This window comes from Ambystoma mexicanum, chromosome 1p (assembly GCF_040938575.1).
Source record: "Ambystoma mexicanum isolate Mex_15411 chromosome 1p, UKY_AmexF1_1, whole genome shotgun sequence".
Lineage (NCBI taxonomy): Eukaryota > Metazoa > Chordata > Amphibia > Caudata > Ambystomatidae > Ambystoma > Ambystoma mexicanum.
In genome coordinates this window covers 627,244,693-627,264,334 of record NC_090921.1, presented here as the reverse complement: position 1 = coordinate 627,264,334, position 19,642 = coordinate 627,244,693, and positions in this window count along the sequence as shown.

Genomic DNA, 19,642 nt, shown 5'->3' with positions numbered 1-19,642 from the left:
GCATGCACCTTCAACCAATGTATCCACGAATCTCCTAAAATCCAAACAGTCTGTTTTCTGAAACACACAGCCATAGCTATCTTTTGTTCTCTCAGCAAAAAGAGTATCTGAGAAAATCTCTCCTGGCACAACACACCCACCAAACTTTCCTGACCAATCCCTTTCAGTGCTTATTCTCATTTGCATGACTTCTGAACCCAAAAATCCCCAGATGTAACTCCCGATGTCCGCGAACTACTGCCATGTCCGCGGACATATCGTAACATGAACAGCCCTTCTACCATTTCCACTACACTCTCTCTGCCATTCCCTCATTGGATGTACCTCAAAAATCACATGACCATGCACCAATCACATTCAAGACCTCTACATCTAACTGCATCATCATAGATCAGCACTGCAAATGTACTCTGAAACTCTCTGAGTACAAGTGTCATATCATTGGCAAGCAGCATCTACCAGAAATACTGTACAAGTCTTCAAGATTTCTACTTGCAGCTCCATGCATATCCATATGCATGAACACAAACTTCAGGTATGCATATTTTCTGTATAGTAGATGAACACATTTTCAAACAGACTTTTACCTTGCAAAATCTGTAAAATTAATTTACTGTACTTTTTTCAATTTCCTAAAATCAACTATCACTTATAAACCTTTATACTATTTACTGTCTTTATACACACACTCAAATCATGTTAAACTAACATTTTTTAAATGAAATATATGGACTACATATATTCAAACAAAATTGCATGCAAACACAATCTATGTTTAAACCTTTATAAAAATACTTATACAATTTCATATTTTTTGTTTTTATTTATTTATTTACTTAATTACTTTAAATTAGACATGACATTGAGGCGCTATTACCTAGAACAGTTTACTTACAGAAATAATGGTATTCACTAATATATTATAAATTTCACAAGACATAGTAAAGATATTTTTTTTTTGCTACTGTTAGTCATTCAATACAATTTGTTCATTAAGAACATATCATATGTACTGAACTGATGCAATGTATTTTATGTAAATAAATTAGTTTAATGGTTTTACAGAAGGCACTGAGGATTTCAATTAAAAAAATCAATATCTAAATTAAAAACAGTGCTATATACAAACAAAGTTACTAATTTGAAGCTTTTACAATTGCAGTGAAGACCAGTTTCCTGAAAAGAAGCAGCCGAATTCGAAGAAGAAAGAAAAACTAAGAAGTTACCTGTTAATTTAAAAAAAAAGTAAGTAAAATATCGCCATAATATTTGTATTATTAATCAAATATACTATAACGTTAATAGAGATTTTGTACCATTTTGTCCAAAAATTTCCATGTCTTAAACAGCGATTTACAGCCAGAATGGCCGACAAATTTCTATTTTTGGACACACAAATTACCCAACTGAACCACTACAATTTTCATATTATAGAACAAACAACTGTTTTAATTGTATACATTAGATTTACTATTTGTACTTTTCCACACCACTAGCTTACTTTTTTTTTGTCATCTGAACCCCAGTTTAGTAACACATAAATTCAAGAATACCTATCCCTACTAGTTTTAGTTCCCAATGCACAATCACACACCATTACATACATCTTTATCATCTTACTCAAACACTCATGCACACAGCACACATACATTCCAGAACACCCCAACCCATATCTTTTTTATTTTTTTCAACAGACCCTAAAGAATGCCTACCAAAAGTCAAGTCCGTAGAAAGCAACGCAAAAGTAGAGCAAATGAAAATAAAGGTGTCCAACATAAGCATCCATCTCTAGCAGAATTTGTAAAAAAAGTTGAAACAAAACAGCTAATACAATCATTTAGTGAAACACAAGAAGTTTCAAGTACAACAACTTTGCTTCCTCTATCAAAATGTAAAACAAACCAAAAAACAATGAACAGAAAATCAGCAATCAGTACAGATAAAACTACTTCTTCAAATTTTAATATAGTGCAAAGTAAGCATACCAAGAAAAGTATTTTAGCCAAAATATACCGTCACAAAGTCCTTCAAAATCTTATAAAAACAGGAGAGAAATCAGGTTCAAAGCTTAAAACCTATCGTAGGAAATTAGACTTAGAAGCATTGATGGACAGTGCAATTCTTCTCAAAAGAAATGTATTTATTTTACTGTTAAACAAAATGAAACCACTAACAAAACTAATAACTAAATTACAAAAAAGACTTCTCAATAAGCGAAATATCAACAGAAAGAACTTCTTAAGTATCAGCGGAGGTGAATGGAATCACACTACAAGCACAGAACCTTATTTTAATGAAGAAGCGGACAAACAAAAGCAAACTAATACAATTGCCATACATAGCAGTGGTCGAGGTTATGAAAAAGTGAATAATACCATAATGGAACAAGAAATACTTCTTACAAAAATATGCCCTGAAAACTTAGAATTACCCCTCCATTCAACTGAATCAGAACGTCTAGTGTACAAATGGCCATGCACGTCAATGTGTAACATTCCCAAACAATGTTTAAAATCTTTCCGCCAATTCCTCAATAAATATGTAAAAAGCAAAGACAAAATCAAAATTAAATTACTGCAAAATATAGATACCTGTCCAGTGCGCAAGTACACAGGACTACAAGGACATTCATTGGCCTGCATTACAGGACCTACTTGTAAAACCACTTTCCATGATATCAAAAGGATATCAACACATCATTCAACTATAAGAAATCTAGTCTATAAACTGTACTATGCTAAAAGTCCTGCTTTAGCACTAGCAAAGTTAAATAACATCCTTCTACATGGTACAGCAAAAGACCTACTTGAAGAAATTCACTATATCCAGAAAAAATATTTTGGAAGTGAAAGCCATTTACAGAATGAAATAGCTTTAACCCAATTAAGCAACAATTCTACACATGGCAATCTTTTGCTAAATACATACAAAAAAGAAATACTAAAATTTAAAAGTACATCAGCTGAAGTACCAAACCATGTATGTGTATGTTGCCGTAGAATTTTTTATAAAAGTAACACAAAAACTGTGGACCTATCATACAAAATAGAAGACAATGAGGATTCTAAATGGTTTGAATTAGCTCTCTACCTTGTAGCAGAAAACAAATATGAAATAACTGAGCCCCTAATACTTTGCAGTTATTGCACTACAAAACTTGACAACAACCAAACTCCTTCACGTTCTATCACAAATAATTTGGAATTATACCCAGTACCAAAACCTCTACAACAACTTAATTTATATGAGAGCATCATAATTCAAACAGTACACCCATTTCAAGCAATAATACGCCTTCAACCAAAAACAGCAAAATTACCTCCCTCTGAATTGGTAAAAGGCATTCGTGGAAAAGTAGTTTATTTACCATTAAATCTAAAAGAAAATGTGCATACTCTAGGAGTGCAACGTCCAATGCAGCAATCTTTAATTATATTAGTAAATGGAGTACCTACAAAAGACAAAAAAATATGGCAACAGCTGGTAGATTTATATAAAGTTAGACAAGCCTTCCAATATCTTAAAGAGAATAATGAATATTACAAAGAAATTAATACTGAAGAAAACTTGAAAGATACAACTAAAATAATTCAAGAAACACAAGAAGCTGGTCAATTTGAGCTACTAGATCCTGCTACAATATCAAATACTTTAGACCATTATACAATTCATCCTTTGCACTGTAATGACACCTTACAAGATGTACTGGAAACTTACCAAATGGTCAAACAAAATTATCTCCAATCAGTATATGGGAAAAAAGTATAGAAGCACGTGCTTTTCCTCTAATCTTTCCTACTGGCAAAGGAGGAAGGTATGATGATAGACCAATTCAAATATCAGCTTCAAAATAGCGCTCATTACGGATGTATTCTGAAGATCCCAGATTTAGACAAAATGTGGAATACATATTCCAGCTACTCTTTGAAAGTGAACTAGCAACTTTATGTTACGGAGTTGCACACATATTAAAATCAGGATCACACTTTCCAAATATGACAGCTACACAATTATTAGAAAATGTGCAACAAAAGGATGAGGTTTTACAATCAAATATTACAAATCTATTAGCAAATATGCGTGGTACTAAAGAGTACTGGTTTCGACGTCATGGAGATGTACGTTGTATGATCAGAAACCTTGGCCCACCCACTTGGTTTGTTACATTAAGTTGTGCAGAATATGCATGGGAAGATTTACATGATTTCCTACGCATATCAAATAAAAACAAAACAAACATAGATATTCTAACACCTGGAGAACTTTGTTCTTTGGATCCTGTTAATGTTTCAAGATATTTTCACCATCGCTTCATTGCTATGCTACATTTTATTTGTAATAAAACTGTTCCTCCCCTTGGAGAAGTGCAACACTTCTTTTGGAGAAAAGAATACCAAGCCAGAGGAGCACCACATATCCACATGCTTTTATGGATTAAAGATGCTCCTAAATTTGGTCAAGACAGTGATGCCACTGTTTTACAGTTTATTGAAAAATATGTCACTTGTGAAATTCCATCAGAAGCCACAAATAGTGATCTTCATGCACAAATTTTACAATTTCAAAGACACAAATGTGGAAAATATTGTCGTCGCAAATACAAAAACAAAGGCAAATACTACACCAAATGCCGATTTGGTTTCCCTAGACCAGTTACAAATACAGGTCAAGTAAACAACCTCATGTCTTCAGTTAGACATAGTGTTAAAGGTAAGTCACCTAAAAATACATATTACATTAAAAGAAAAGAAGAAGAAAAATATATCAATGATTATAATGCAATCATTGCCCACTTATGGAATGCAAACATAGATGTGCAGTACATTGCAGACAATTCTACTGCAGTTGCACGATATGTCACAGCATACTTAACTAAAGCAGAAAAGACAGAGCTCCAAGACCTCTGGAATGACCTGTCATCAGATAAAACAGTATCTCAGAAATTATACAGCTTGGGCATAAAAATGCTCACCCATAGAGAATGTGGATCTTATGAAGCAGCTGATCGTTTAACTGGTACTTCATTGTATGGTAAATCTGAAAATATAGTATGGCTAAGTCTTGGTCTAGCTAAATCTAGAAAAAGAGTTCTAAAATCATATGAAGATATAGAAACAATAGCCAAACATGATCCCAACAGCCAAGACATTTTAAAAAACAATTTATTGGACACATACTACCCAAACAGAAGTAATACTTTGGAAAACATGTGTCTATACCAAATAGCCCAAAACTACACATACAAAAATAATATGAAACCTGATGAAAAAAAAGGTAAATATAGAGTGACAGACTTTGAAGGCAGCTTAGTTAAACTCACTAAACCAAATTTAATTAATCATATCAGACTCCTCAACATAAAGAAGTATATTACATGTCCCTGCTACAACTCTTCAAACCATGGAGAAAAGAAGAACAATTACTAGATAACTATGACTCATATGAGGATGCTTTCAAAGCAAATGAAAGCACTATAACTGATGTAAACTTTACACAGTACAAACAATGTTGCACAATGAACAGCAACATGAAGAAGAACTCCAAGCCCAACTAGATAAGGATACTCCTGACAGTAGTAAACCTTCTGTAACAGGAAGCCGAGAACCACTGGGAGAACCACTAATAACAAATGAGGCAGAATTAGCTATGTTAGAAGTAGAAAACACCATGTGTCAGTATGAAGATAAGGAAGACTTAACTATACTACAATCAAAACTAAACAATGAGCAAAGTAGCATTTTTCAAGAAGTAACAAAACAAATTGCACATGGTGTAAAACATGAAAATAAAGAATGTTCCTGCCATAATTATAAACCTATACTACTGTACGTCAGTGGTGAAGCTGGTTCTGGCAAAACATTCCTAATCAAAATCATTAGTAAGTTCCTTCAACAATTGACAAACAACAAACTGTCAGCTGTTGTCACTGCCCCCACAGGTTTAGCTGCCTACAACATAGGTGGTGTTACATTACACCGATTACTACTATTACCAGTAGAACACCAGAACAAATTAGACTATTACAAACTTTCTGCAGAAGCTGCAATGGAATTACGCAGAGTATTGAAACAAATGAAAATGCTACTAATAGATGAAGTGAGCATGGTCTCCAACCTGATGTTAGCTTTGATTCACCTCAGATTACAAGAAGTACTCAAAACAGACTATGAAGAGCTCTTTGCAGGAAAACACATTATTGTTTTTGGAGATCTGCTTCAATTAACACCAGTAAAAGGTAAACCTATTTTTAAAACATTAGGACACAAACTCTGCCGTAAAACTGTTGGCAGCATTGGAAATGTCAACCTTTGGCAACATTTCCAATACAGAGAATTAACAATCTGCAGATCTAACTTATGCCAATATTTTAAAAAGTTTGAGAGTTGGTATACTTTCTAAAGAAGCAGAAGCAACATTGAAAACCCGGCACATTAATGCACTTTATGGCGATAATGCATGTGCTACAGATGTTATGGAACAATTAGCCCACAAAAATGTCAATTGTATGGCCTTAATGCCAACTCTTGCAAGCTGTTTCAAATATTCAATGAAATAATGTTAAGTAAAGAAATGCAACCAATAAGGGAAATTAGCGCCACAGACAAACTAGATGTACATGGTATGACACTACCCATGTGTGACCAAGCCACAACAAGACTAAATAATTTAGAAAAATCAATCTCAAACACAGCAGGCTTAGAAAAGATGTTAAAATTATCCTTAAATTGCAGAGTAATGCTTAAACGTAACCTTGACGTGGACCAAGGACTAGTTAATGGAGCACTGGGTACAGTTGTTGGCTTTCAAACATACCCACGTGACAACAAAATTCAGTTTGTCAATATACTCTTTGACAAACTTTCAGAAGTAAAAATGATAGGACGCTCAACAGCTAGATTCCTTCTCTTCAAAGATATGTATGTACGCAGAGAACAATTTTCTCTAACTCTTGCATACGCAGTCACGATTCATAAATCACAAGGTCTTACCCTAGACAAAGCAATGATAGATATTGGTAACACAGTCTTTAAAGAAGGCATGAGCTACCTAGCACTATCACGCTTACGTACACTTGACGGTCTATTTCTAATCAACTTTGATGCAAGTAAAGTAAACGCTGATATTGCTTGCATTTTAGAATATAATAGACTTCGCTCACTATACACTCCCCATCTAAACACATATTCTGTTCCACAAAAACTAAAACGTTGTAAAAGAAAACTAAATCAAACAGAAATGCAACAGGACGTCACTGCAAATCCTCCAAAGAGAGTAAAAGAAACTAATACTTCATCAAGTACCACAAACAAAAAAGAATCAATTAGAGAAAGTAAACCAGGTACTTCTTTAAAGAAGGAAGACAAACTCCAAAAAAAGCAGTTAGATACAGAACTACCTGGACCATTTAAATTCTCAAATATAGTTGGTGTAAGTTGCTATGCAAATGTAGCAATGAATATTCTATTTCAATTACCACCAATTGTTGACAACATTTACTTACACAGTACAGACCCTTTGTGTTTGCAAATGTTAGTACTTCACAGAAATGCAGCAAACAATCCTGACAACACATATAGTGTTTTTGGAATAAGACGACAATTGGACTACTGTGCTGGAATGGTGACATTCCCTATAAACTCACAGGAAGATCCACAAGAATTTCTAATGTACTTACTATTAGTACTGGAAAACAAAAACATACCTATAAATGAAATCTTCCAGATTTCATACATGTGGATACATACATGCACTCTGTGCAACAATGTGACACAAGAAGAAATTCCCAATGAACGCTTCATATATATATCAATACCAAATTGTGAATCCATTCCATTTCAGCAACTTGTACAAAATGCAAACCATGGTAGATTATGCTCTACCTGCAATTCAGATAATCGCTCCACGTTAGTAATACAAACACATAGTAAATACGTAATACTAATGCTTCTACGTTACAATGCAGATGGTACCAAAAACAACTGCAAGCTGACTGGATTCACACATAGTCAAATATCACTTGGTAAGAAAACCTTCACAACAATAGGTATAATCTACCACGCAGGAGCCACAACCAATTCAGGGCACTACACGGCATATATAAAAAAGAAATGTGGATGGTTTGAATGTAATGATAGTACCATTACTCTAAAGCAGAGATTACCAGCAAATCTTACAAACGCTTATTTGATGTTCTTAAAACCGAAATTTGATAAATAAACTGTATTTAAACCTTTAAGTAAATTTGTGTTAAAATAATATAAACTGTTAGAATACTCCAAAAGCTATCTAACAGCTCAAAGATTCTACAACAACTAATCAGATAAATGAATACCACGAAATTAGGCCAAAAAATACACAGTTAGAATATGCCAATTGGTATCTAACTGTCCCAAAATTTAACAATATCCAAATAGATAAATCAAAACCACTAAAATATATTAAAAAAATAGACAGTTAGAATACGCCAATTGGTATCTAACTGCTCCAAAATTTTATAATATCAAAACAAATGAAGAATCTGTTACTGCTCCAAAAAAAAATACAACAAAGCAAAGTATAAAAGCATTAGCCAGAAACAACAAGTGAACACTGAAAACAAACAAACAAATAAACTGTAGCATAACAGAAAAAGGGTTTTTTTTTTAATCCAACATGGATTTTTTTTTCTCCCACAGACCCAATGATTTTAGCAACAAATACAGAAACTGAGCAAATTGCACAGTACTCTGATTTGTACTCTACTAAATATGAGGGTCGAAAAAAAATAAAAGTATATTGCTTATACAATGTAATAAGTCATTACAAAATACTAATACTAACATGCTATTTTCTTTTATCACAGAAATGAAGAAGAAAAACATGGACCCCCATTACTAGACCAAACAGTAAGTATACAATAATAAGGACAACCATAGCAGCATATCACATCCATAGTATCTAATACCTTTGTTCCTTATACATTTGTTTTTCACCCAAAGTTATAAGCAAATATGAATGTGATATGCTGCAGTGGTTGTTGCCAGGGCATAGAGTCTTGGGTGCATGGCCAAATGGCCATGCACCCAAGACTCTATGCCCTGGCAACAACCACCGCAGCATGTCACATCCATAGAGTCAAACATTTCAACTATGATCTATGGGAAACTTTTAATGTCTATGGGAATGTCTATGGGAAACTTTTCCCATAGTTTCCCTTTGTTCCTTCTACATTTGTTTTTCACCCAAAGTTATAAGCAAATATGAATGTGATATGCTGCGGTGGTTGTTGCCAGGGCATAGAGTCTTGGGCGCATGGCCAAATGGCCATGCGCCCAAGACTCTATGCCCTGGCACAAGCACCGCAGCATATCACATCCATAGAGTCAAACATTTCAACTATGATCTATGGGAAACTTTTAATGTCCGCGAACAATGTGAGTGTTCTTAGAACACTTTGAACTTGCCAGCGAACAATACGGACACCGTTTTCAGGACACCCCCTACGAACATTTCAGAACAACGCAATAGTTCTTAGAACACTTTCAACTTAACAACGAACAATACGGACAGCGTCCTAAGGACACCCCCTACGAACATTCCAGGACACCGGGAGTGTTCTCAAAAACGTCTTCAGAACACCCCCATTTTGTTTATTTGCGAACATTTCAGGACACCGCGGGTGTTCTTAGAACACATTCAACTTGACAGAGAACAATACGGACAGCGTCCTCAGGACACCCCCTACGAACACTCCCCGGACACCGCGAGTGTTCTTAGAAGCATCTTCAGAACACCACCATCTTGTTTATTTGCGAACATTTCAGGACACCGCGAGTGTTCTTAGGACACATTCAACTTGACAGAGAACAATACGGACAGCGTCCTCAGGACACCCCCTACGAACATTCCAGGACACCGGGAGTGTTCTTAGAAGCTTCTTCAGAACACCACCATCTTGTTTATTTGCGAACATTTCCGGACACCGCAAGTGTTCTTAGGACACATTCAACTTGACAGAGAACAATACGGACAGCGTCCTCAGGACACCCCCTACGAACACTCACCGGACACCGCGAGTGTTCTTAGTAGCGTCTTCAGAACACCACCATCTTGTTTATTTGCGAACATTTCAGGACACCGCGAGTGTTCTTAGGACACATTCAACTTGACAGAGAACAATACGGACAGCGTCCTCAGGACACCCCCTACGAACACTCCCCGGACACCGCAAGTGTTCTTAGAAGCGTCTTCAGAACACCCCCATTTTGTTTATTTGTGAACATTTCAGGACACCGCGGGTGTTCTTAGAACACATTCGACTTGACAGAGAACAATACGGACAGCGTCCTCAGGACACCCCTTACGAACATTCCAGGACACCGGGAGTGTTCTTAGAAGCGTCTTCAGAACACCACCATCTTGTTTATTTGCGAACATTTCAGGACACCGCGAGTGTTCTTAGGACACATTCAACTTGACAGAGAACAATACGGACAGCGTCCTCAGGACACCCCCTACGAACACTCCCCGGACACCGCGAGTGTTCTTAGAAGCATCTTCAGAACACCACCATCTTGTTTATTTGCGAACATTTCAGGACACCGCGAGTGTTCTTAGGACACATTCAACTTGACAGAGAACAATACGGACAGCGTCCTCAGGACACCCCCTACGAACATTCCAGGACACCGCGAGTGTTCTTAGAAGCTTCTTCAGAACACCACCATCTTGTTTATTTGCGAACATTTCCGGATACCGCGAGTGTTCTTAGGACACATTCAACTTGACAGAGAACAATACGGACAGCGTCCTCAGGACACCCCCTACGAACACTCACCGGACACCGCGAGTGTTCTTAGTAGCGTCTTCAGAACACCACCATCTTGTTTATTTGCGAACATTTCAGGACACCGCGAGTGTTCTTAGGACACATTCAACTTGACAGAGAACAATACGGACAGCGTCCTCAGGACACCCCCTACGAACACTCCCCGGACACCGCAAGTGTTCTTAGAAGCGTCTTCAGAACACCCCCATTTTGTTTATTTGTGAACATTTCAGGACACCGCGGGTCTTCTTAGAACACATTCGACTTGACAGAGAACAATACGGACAGCGTCCTCAGGACACCCCTTACGAACATTCCAGGACACCGGGAGTGTTCTTAGAAGCGTCTTCAGAACACCACCATCTTGTTTATTTGCGAACATTTCAGGACACCGCGAGTGTTCTTAGGACACATTCAACTTGACAGAGAACAATACGGACAGCGTCCTCAGGACACCCCCTACGAACACTCCCCGGACACCGCGAGTGTTCTTAGAAGAGTCTTCAGAACACCCCCATTGTGTTTATTTGCGAACATTTCAGGACACCGCGAGTGTTCTTAGGACACATTCAACTTGAAAGAGAACAATACGGACAGCGTCCTCAGGACACCCCCTACGAACACTCCCCGGACACCACGAGTGTTCTTAGAAGCGTCTTCAGAACACCCCCATTTTGTTTATTTGCGAACATTTCAGGACACCGCGGGTGTTCTTAGAACACATTCAACTTGACAGAGAACAATACGGACAGCGTCCTCAGGACACCCCCTACGAACTTTTCAGGACACCGGGAGTGTTCTCAAAAACGTCTTCAGAACACCCCCATTTTGTTTATTTGCGAACATTTCAGGACACCGCGGGTGTTCTTAGAACACATTCAACTTGACAGAGAACAATACGGACAGCGTCCTCAGGACACCCCCTACGAACACTCCCCGGACACCGCAAGTGTTCTTAGAACAGTTTCACTTTGCTTGCAAACAAAACGGACACATATTGAGTCCTTAGAACACCCCCCAGTCAGTTTATTTAGAACATTTCAGAACACCCGTGATGTCCCCAAACAAATTGAACACAAAAAGAATGTCTAACACATAAAAACACAACTTTCATCCTATCTCATACACTCCCACCCTCCCCAAACACTCCTACACACCAACACACTCTACAAAATACACATTTTGAACAAAGTTTCACTGCGCTGTCCGCGGACGTCCGCGAATCCAAGATGGCGGGCGCTACCGAAAAATCGGACGCGCTTCACGCTCCACACCGTCCAATCAGCGAACACGTTGCATGTCCGCGAACATCACGCAAGACGATTGGCCAATCAGGACACTGTCCGCGGAGTGAACAGGGAAGTGTGTCCGTGAACCGAACACAGATATCACTATTTTGTTTTTACCTACTTTTTGGTCATTTTAAAAAAAACTACTGGACGGATTTTCACCAAATTTGCAAAAGCACGCTTTCGGGACCAAGCCGCTGCTCCTGGTCCAAATTTGGTGGAAATCCGTTCAGCGGTTTGGACTGTAGGCGCGAGCAAAAACATTTTCCCATTCAGTCTATGGGAAAAAAAAATGTTTTGGGACCCACCCTATAACTTTGCCCCCCCCCTGGACGAATCCTCACCAAACTTTGCAAAAAACGTCAGAGTGACCCAAATACTTTTTTTGCAAAGTTTGGTGAGGATCCGTCCAGGGAGAGCGAAGTTATAAGCCACCCAAAAAGTGCTCTTCCTATGGAAACAGCAACTTAACCATAACTACATGGCCACTACTGTGGCCATGTAATATATATACATATATCGCTCTTATTTATCTGCTGCAGTGGCCTTCTCACCAACATATCTTGCCCCTATTTTGGCCCCAATTTATATCCAATACATGCTGGACAGGGACTTCTGAGACACTGGGCCTCATTACAAGTTTGGCAGTACGGAAATAAGGGTGCCGGTCGCACCGTACCAGCAGCCTTTCCGGACCGCCACACTACAATTCTGCGGGAGGGGCCATACCAGGATCTCAGGTGGCGGAAGCGATGTTAGAGTCTGGCAGAAACCCGCCATCAGTACCAGCGGGTTACCGCCGGACTTGTAATGAGGCCCGCTGTTTATCATTTTGCAATTATTTTGGTCCTGGTCATTCAACAGGGCTTGACGCATCTGTACCTTCTTGTTCTGGCCACAACACGCCGTAAAGAAGAGGATTGTGTGACACAGATGTCCTTTCAAGTGCATAGATGTTCAGATGTCCATTGCTTTCTGCAACAGTAGATGCAAATTTGAGCACCTGGCTGGCGTTCTTGCCAATATTTTTGGGAACCATGGTTGGAGCCAGGTAAACCCCATGAATCCAATGTGTACCATGCTTCTATGCACCCCACCTCTTTGTGTCACTGTTCACTGAAGACACTACTGAGTGTTGTGTATTTATCAGTATTGTACTGATAGTTTTTAGGAGCTACAGTGCAATTCCGTACTGTACACAGTATTATCTTCCCGTTGTCAGAGAATCACTGCAAGTGTCATTTGTGATCGCAAGCATACTATTTGTGCATCTTAGCTTAAATTGTTGTTGATCATAGAAAAATGCCCAGAGCAACGGCTGCTCACTGAGACAATGGTTCTCATATCACTGCAAAGGGTGCATCTTGTGTCAGCTGATATTGCAAGAGTTGACCATAAGAACTCTAGATAGCTGCTGTGAATTCAGAAACTAGACAGAGGACACCACTCTAACCTACATTATAGTTGCATGTTGGTATTTGCAGGTGCTGTAGAATGTCTACCAAGGGTAGGTGATTTGCTTTGGGAGCAAAAGAGACAAGCAGGATTGTCAGGGGTTCAGCCTTATGTGGCGTGAGGCAGTGCTGCAAGTCCTCTTTTCAGACTCCTGATTCAGCCCTCAGGGTACTTCTCTGTGGCAGTTGAGACTCTCGCAGCTACAAAGAGCACCAGAGGTGCTTCACAATTGGGGGGCTGCAACCTTTGGGAAAAATGCCCATTCCATCCATCCAAGAACAGACCGAGAGCTCCCTGTTAACGCTGCCCGGCTCTGCTCCACTTACTACGCATAACCCTAAAAGCCCCTTAACCCCGTTACAACTCAAACTAATAGGGACTCGGGCTAAATCTAATGAACTGAACCCCCTTTGTACAAACTATGAGTCAAAATGGGAGACAATCCTTGCTCATATCAGCCACCGCCCTACCTTTGATCAGTGTTCCGGATATTAAGGTCCCGTCCACCCCCCCCGGCTCTCCCAAGTACCATTGATCTTGGAAGATGTCCGCTGAACACAAAATATCATCCCCCGGCGGAGATGGGAAACCACTTTGAAAACCCTGATGGGCCCCCCACTACTCACCCCAAAGAGGGACGAACAAAAGACCAGGACCATGCGAAATCAAAAGACAATGGATAACATCCAAAAATCTGCCACTATAAATATGTCACTGCTTAACACCCGTTCCCTAGATAAGTGTGGCATCTGCATTCACGACTACATTAAGTACATAGTGGGCAATGAACTGGACATTATGTGTGTCACTGAAACAGGATTAACTGACTCATGTGGGCCTCAGATCAGCATGGCCACTCCACCAGGCTTCCATTTCTTAGCTAGAAACCGTTAGTAGGGTAAAGGAAATGGCGTTGTCCTCCTGATTAAATCAAACTGCGACGCACACAAATCTTCTATCGAATGCGACAAGTGTGAAATTATTCACATAAACCCAGTTTCTAATGTAAACTGTTGCATCAATCTCGTGCTCATCTACCGCCCTCCGGAAACCATGACAAATATTAACGAGGACCTTATCCACTTACTTACTCCCCTAAGCAGACCAAACAACTCTACCATCGTCCGTGGGGATTTTAACTACTGGTTGGTCAATCATAAAGACAAGGAGGCCAGAGACTTAATGGCAAAGGTGTTAAAGTAATTACAAAGGAGCCAACACATCTAAGAGGCAATGCCTTAGACTGAATCGCTGCTGGTAATATCACCCTGGAAATTACTGACACGAGAGCTTGCACTTGGTCACACCACTACTTTGTGGAATGTAATATTCAATTACCCAGCAAACTAATAAAAATACATCCTCTGTCAAAAAGGTAATCAGCAGAAACCGGAAAATCATAAACCAGGGAGACCTGTGTTAGGGAGAATTCTCCAAAATGCTAATTTCCCTTACCTACTGAGTCCCTCAGCAGCTTTGATGGATTTCCAGGATTTTTTGTTTCACCTGGTAAGAGTGTGAGCCTTTTTTACCACTCTTACATGTGTTTTGCTGTGTGTTTAAAATGTTTGTGTCCATAGACTGTGGAGACCTACTCCATAGGCATCATCTTTTTACTGTGTGTTACACAGCACCTTCAGTGCAGTGACACAGGATTGTCTTTTTAGACTTCCCAACTCAGACTCCATTTTCTGGGACTGACTACTGTCTCCCAGAACATGTAAATTTGCCATTGAATTTATTAGTCGTTTTAAAACCACAGACACAGTGCAAACTATCTTACATAGAGTACTGGAAAGGGTTAATAGTTATCCCTTTTTGTCTGTCTCTCATGGAACATTGTTTTGTTCCCTTTTCACTAAGATTTGGCTGATGGCAGTGATGTCTACCCTATTTTTCCTACCGCGGTTATTTTAAATAGCCTTGGTATTTTTTTAGGCTATCTTAGTAGCCTCGAACTTAAACCCACTGGACCATATATGTTTTTATTTGGTTACGGCTGGGTTTATTCGCCATTTCTTTTTGTAAAGGTCTTTCTCGTGTTTTACTCTGCGCGCCAAACCAGGTTTGGTCCCTTTGTTCGCCGACCTTTGGCGGGCTTATGCACAGAAGCCCTCCTTAGGCGCCTGAAAGTCTGGGTAGGCAGGATGTGAGGGAGGGGTTTTAGGACCCATGCCATGGGCTACCTTGGTAACCCAAGTCGCACTCCTGTTTGATTGGCTGGGTGACTGTCCGCCAGGACAGCCATCCTGCTGTGTGATTGACAGCCAGGCTGTGGGAATGGGGGAAAACTGCATAAAAAGCAGGTCTCTGGCACTGAGAAGGCAGAGTCACCACTGGATCGAGAGAATAGAAGAGAAGCTGACAGAAGAGGTCCTCTGACACGACTGAACCTTCCGGTGAAGCCCTGCTGCGGGTCCCAATCTCCAAACTTCGATGACAGGAAGATCTGCAAGGAATCTTCTCCCCTTGAGCTGGTGGGAACAACCAGTTCACCAAACTGCAAGCCAGGCCTCCCTCCTCTGGTTGAATTTGCTGTGCACAGCTACAGTGAACCGGATAGCCAGGAGGATCGGACCCTGCTTGGGTTTTAAGGAGCGCACCTTTTATTCGTCGTTTTGCTCCGTTGATGCTTTCTTCCCTGGGCAGTGCAGGCCACTCCAGTCTTCCTCCTTCTTGTCAGTCCTACAGTCGCTTCAGGAACCGTGAGCCTGCAGTACCTGCCAGGAACGTCTCGTTTCGTCCAACCACGGAGAAAGTGTTTGAAATCTTTCGCCAATCCGAGGGCTTCTCCTTCTCTATTCTTTAAAGTAACTTTTCGTCCGACCAACTTCGTTCTGAACTCTTGGCAAAGACTTAACCGCAAACTACCCTGAACTGTGTGATCATCTGCATAAGACTCTGAACTATTAACACTGGCCGAGGGATGCAAAACCTCTTATGTCTCAAAAGAACAGGATAATCTTGACCAGGGCAATCATACTGCCCTGCCTAGACTATTGTAATGCCCTTTTGATTTGGGCGAACACTTGCAGCATTAACAAACTACAGACAATACAAAATGATGCCATGCACATATTTCATGATATTCCTAGGAGAGAACACATCACCAGAGCCAGAAGGACTTTACACTGGCTACCGGTACAAGCTAGAATACGTTTCAAAGCACTCACCCTGGTACACAGATGTATCCATGGAAACGCCCCAACTTACGTCAAGGCTAAAGTCAAACCTTATCATCCAGTATTAAAGACACAATTGATCAGGGTGATCCTGCGACCAAAAAGAAACTACCTATATAATGCAGTGAGTCTTAAAACACACAAACAATTTTAGTGTTTGTTTGTTTGTTTTATTATTTATAATGCGCGAGTGTACCCGGGGGTATCAGGGCGCAGCATTTACAAGAATTTTCGAGGCTTAGTTACAGTACAGAGAGTATGCATAATACAAGAATAAGGTACACCAATGTTATATACAAATCAGTAGAAGGCCAACAGGACATTATATACAGGTATGCAAAAGGCACACGTGGTTACAGTTTGTGCAGGTAGTGCTGGGCACTTTGTTGTCCTAGTGGGTCTCCAATTTCAACCAGGAGACTACCAGGGAGCTGAAGTTCTGCTAGGGCAGGTCTACTCTAAGGTTTGGAGGCAGGGAATTCCACAGTTTGGCAGCTTTTACAGGGAAGCTGTAGCCCCCTATGGTGGCCCGTTTGTAGTGGGGAACAGATAGACAGTTTTTGTATGCAGTTCTAGTGGGTCTTAATGAGGACTGTCGGTGGAATCTGTTGATCAGGTAAGTTGGGGTGGCATTGTTAAGAGACTTGTGTGTAAGTGATGCCGTTTTTAATAGAATTTTATCTCTAGTGGAAAGCCAATTATTCTTTTGACTGAATCTTGTGATGTGTTCTCTTCTGGAGATGCCCAGGGCTGCTCTGAGAGCATTGTTCTCAAGGGTTTGCAATTTACTGGTGGTGGCCTTGGTGGATCCCAGGTAAAGGGCATTGCAATAGCCGAGGCGAGACAATATGAGAGCTCTGGCGAGTGTCAGGCAGCTATAGTCTGACAGGAAGGGTTTAGCTGCGCGGATTAATTTGCACGTATAAGCCATGGAAGGGAGCTCACTTGTCTTTTGAGGGAAAAGTTGGAATCTAGATAGAATCCCAATGTTTTCACATCCTGTCCGACTTTGATGTTGTTTCCGTCAATCATGAAGGAATTGTAGGCCGGGCCTAGTTTCTTTATACTGAGCGTGGTACCTAATATGATAAGGTCTGTTTTATCATCATTCAGGCATAGTCCATGAGTGGCCATCCGTGCCTGGATGATGATGTACACCCTATTTAACAAGGCCAAATCCTTTCCATAATCTCCAGAAAGTGGAAGGAGGATCTGGGTATCATCTGCATAGTTGGTGTAGGTGATACTGAGATGGTCCAAATCATCCAAAAAGGGGCTTGGTAAATATGTTGTATAGTGTGGGGGAGACACAGGAGCCCTGAGGAACGCTGCAAGTGATGGGTATGGGGTCTGCAGGAACAGTAGTCGAGAAGACCCTCATAGTCCTGCCGTTAAGGAAGGATGTGATCCAGGTGATGGCCTCCATGGAAAAGTGAGCTGAAGTGTAGAGTAGTGAGCATAAAACAGAATGAACGACCAAATCGAAAGTGGCCGATAGGTCAAGGAGAAGGAGTAGGGCAGCTTGCCCATTGTCTCTGAGTGAGTCGATCTGCGCTTTTAAGTCAATGAGGGCAGTTTTGGTCCCATGTTGGGGGCAGAACCCATATTGTCTAGATTCTAGGAGGTTCTTCCAAGTGCTTCTGTATTTGTACATAGGCAACATTGTCCAACATTTTTAGTAGAAAGGGAACAGTCGTTATGGGTCGGTAATTTGTGGGTATGGCTGGGTCAAGAGTAGGTTTTTTCAATAGTGGGAGTACCCAGGAGTGTTTTAGGTTAGTAGGGATGGAACCAGTAGCGAAGGAGGCATTAATCAGTTTTGTGATGAAAGGGAAGAGGACATGGGCAGCATCTTTAATGAGCTGTGCAGGGCACAGATCTCCCTGGCAATTGGATGGTTTCAGAGATAAGATAATTTTTTCAACTTCCAATATGTTTACTTTAGAGAACTGGAAGCGGGCTAGATCAGTGGGCATGATCTTGTCGGGAGTTTTTGAGTTGAGGGTGTCATTCAAGGAGGCTCATTTGCTGGAGATTTTATTTTGAAGAGTCACAATCTTATTTGCTAGGGCATTTTGAATGTCTGTGCACCAGCTTTTATCTTTGGTGTAGGTGTCAAGGGGTGCTATAGGGGTTTCTATTTCTTTGAGGATTGAAAAGAGTTCTTTCGTTTTGGATTTAGCTTGGGATATACAAGAGTCAAATGAAGCTCGTTTGCCAAGTAGATTTCTTTTTTGTAAAGTGCAGCTTGTTTGGAGAGTTTGAGTTTGTTTGAGTCTGATGGGGATTTTTTCCAAATTGCCTCGTAGTTTCTTTTTTGCTGCCTTAGGTTTTTGAGGAATGGTGTGTACCATTTGTTGATGTGCGTTTTCGGTTTGCTGGATCTGAGTTTAAGGGGGGCAATGTGGTCCAGCGAAGTGGCCATAATCTTGTTATATTCTTCAACCAGGGACTCAGGGTCCAGGTTGTCGGGCAGTGTGTTGAGAGTGGGGAGTAGATTTGGGGGTAAGTCTTTCTGCTGTCATGTTTTTCTTGTTTCTGGTGAGAGTGGGTGGAGCCTTAATAATAGGCGGAGGTGGAGGTCTGTCGGTGGAGAGCATGAATGATGCCAAGTGGAGGTCGTTCCAGGCTAGAGGTGAGGTATTTGTGATATTCGCTAGGCAATTGTAGTCGGCCACCCAGTGAAGTGTTCTGCCTTTCGAGTGTTCTGTTATTTTGCTAATCATTTTAGTAATCTCAGAAAAAGGTAATTAGATACATTCATGATATGACAAATCAAGATTAAACAGGATATAAACGGTGTGAACTGTGCAAATGTCACATAAAATCAAAACAATTGTTGTGTGTTTTAAGGCTCACTGCATTATACAGTTGTTTTTTTTGGAGGTAAGGCAGTGGTAACCCCTCCT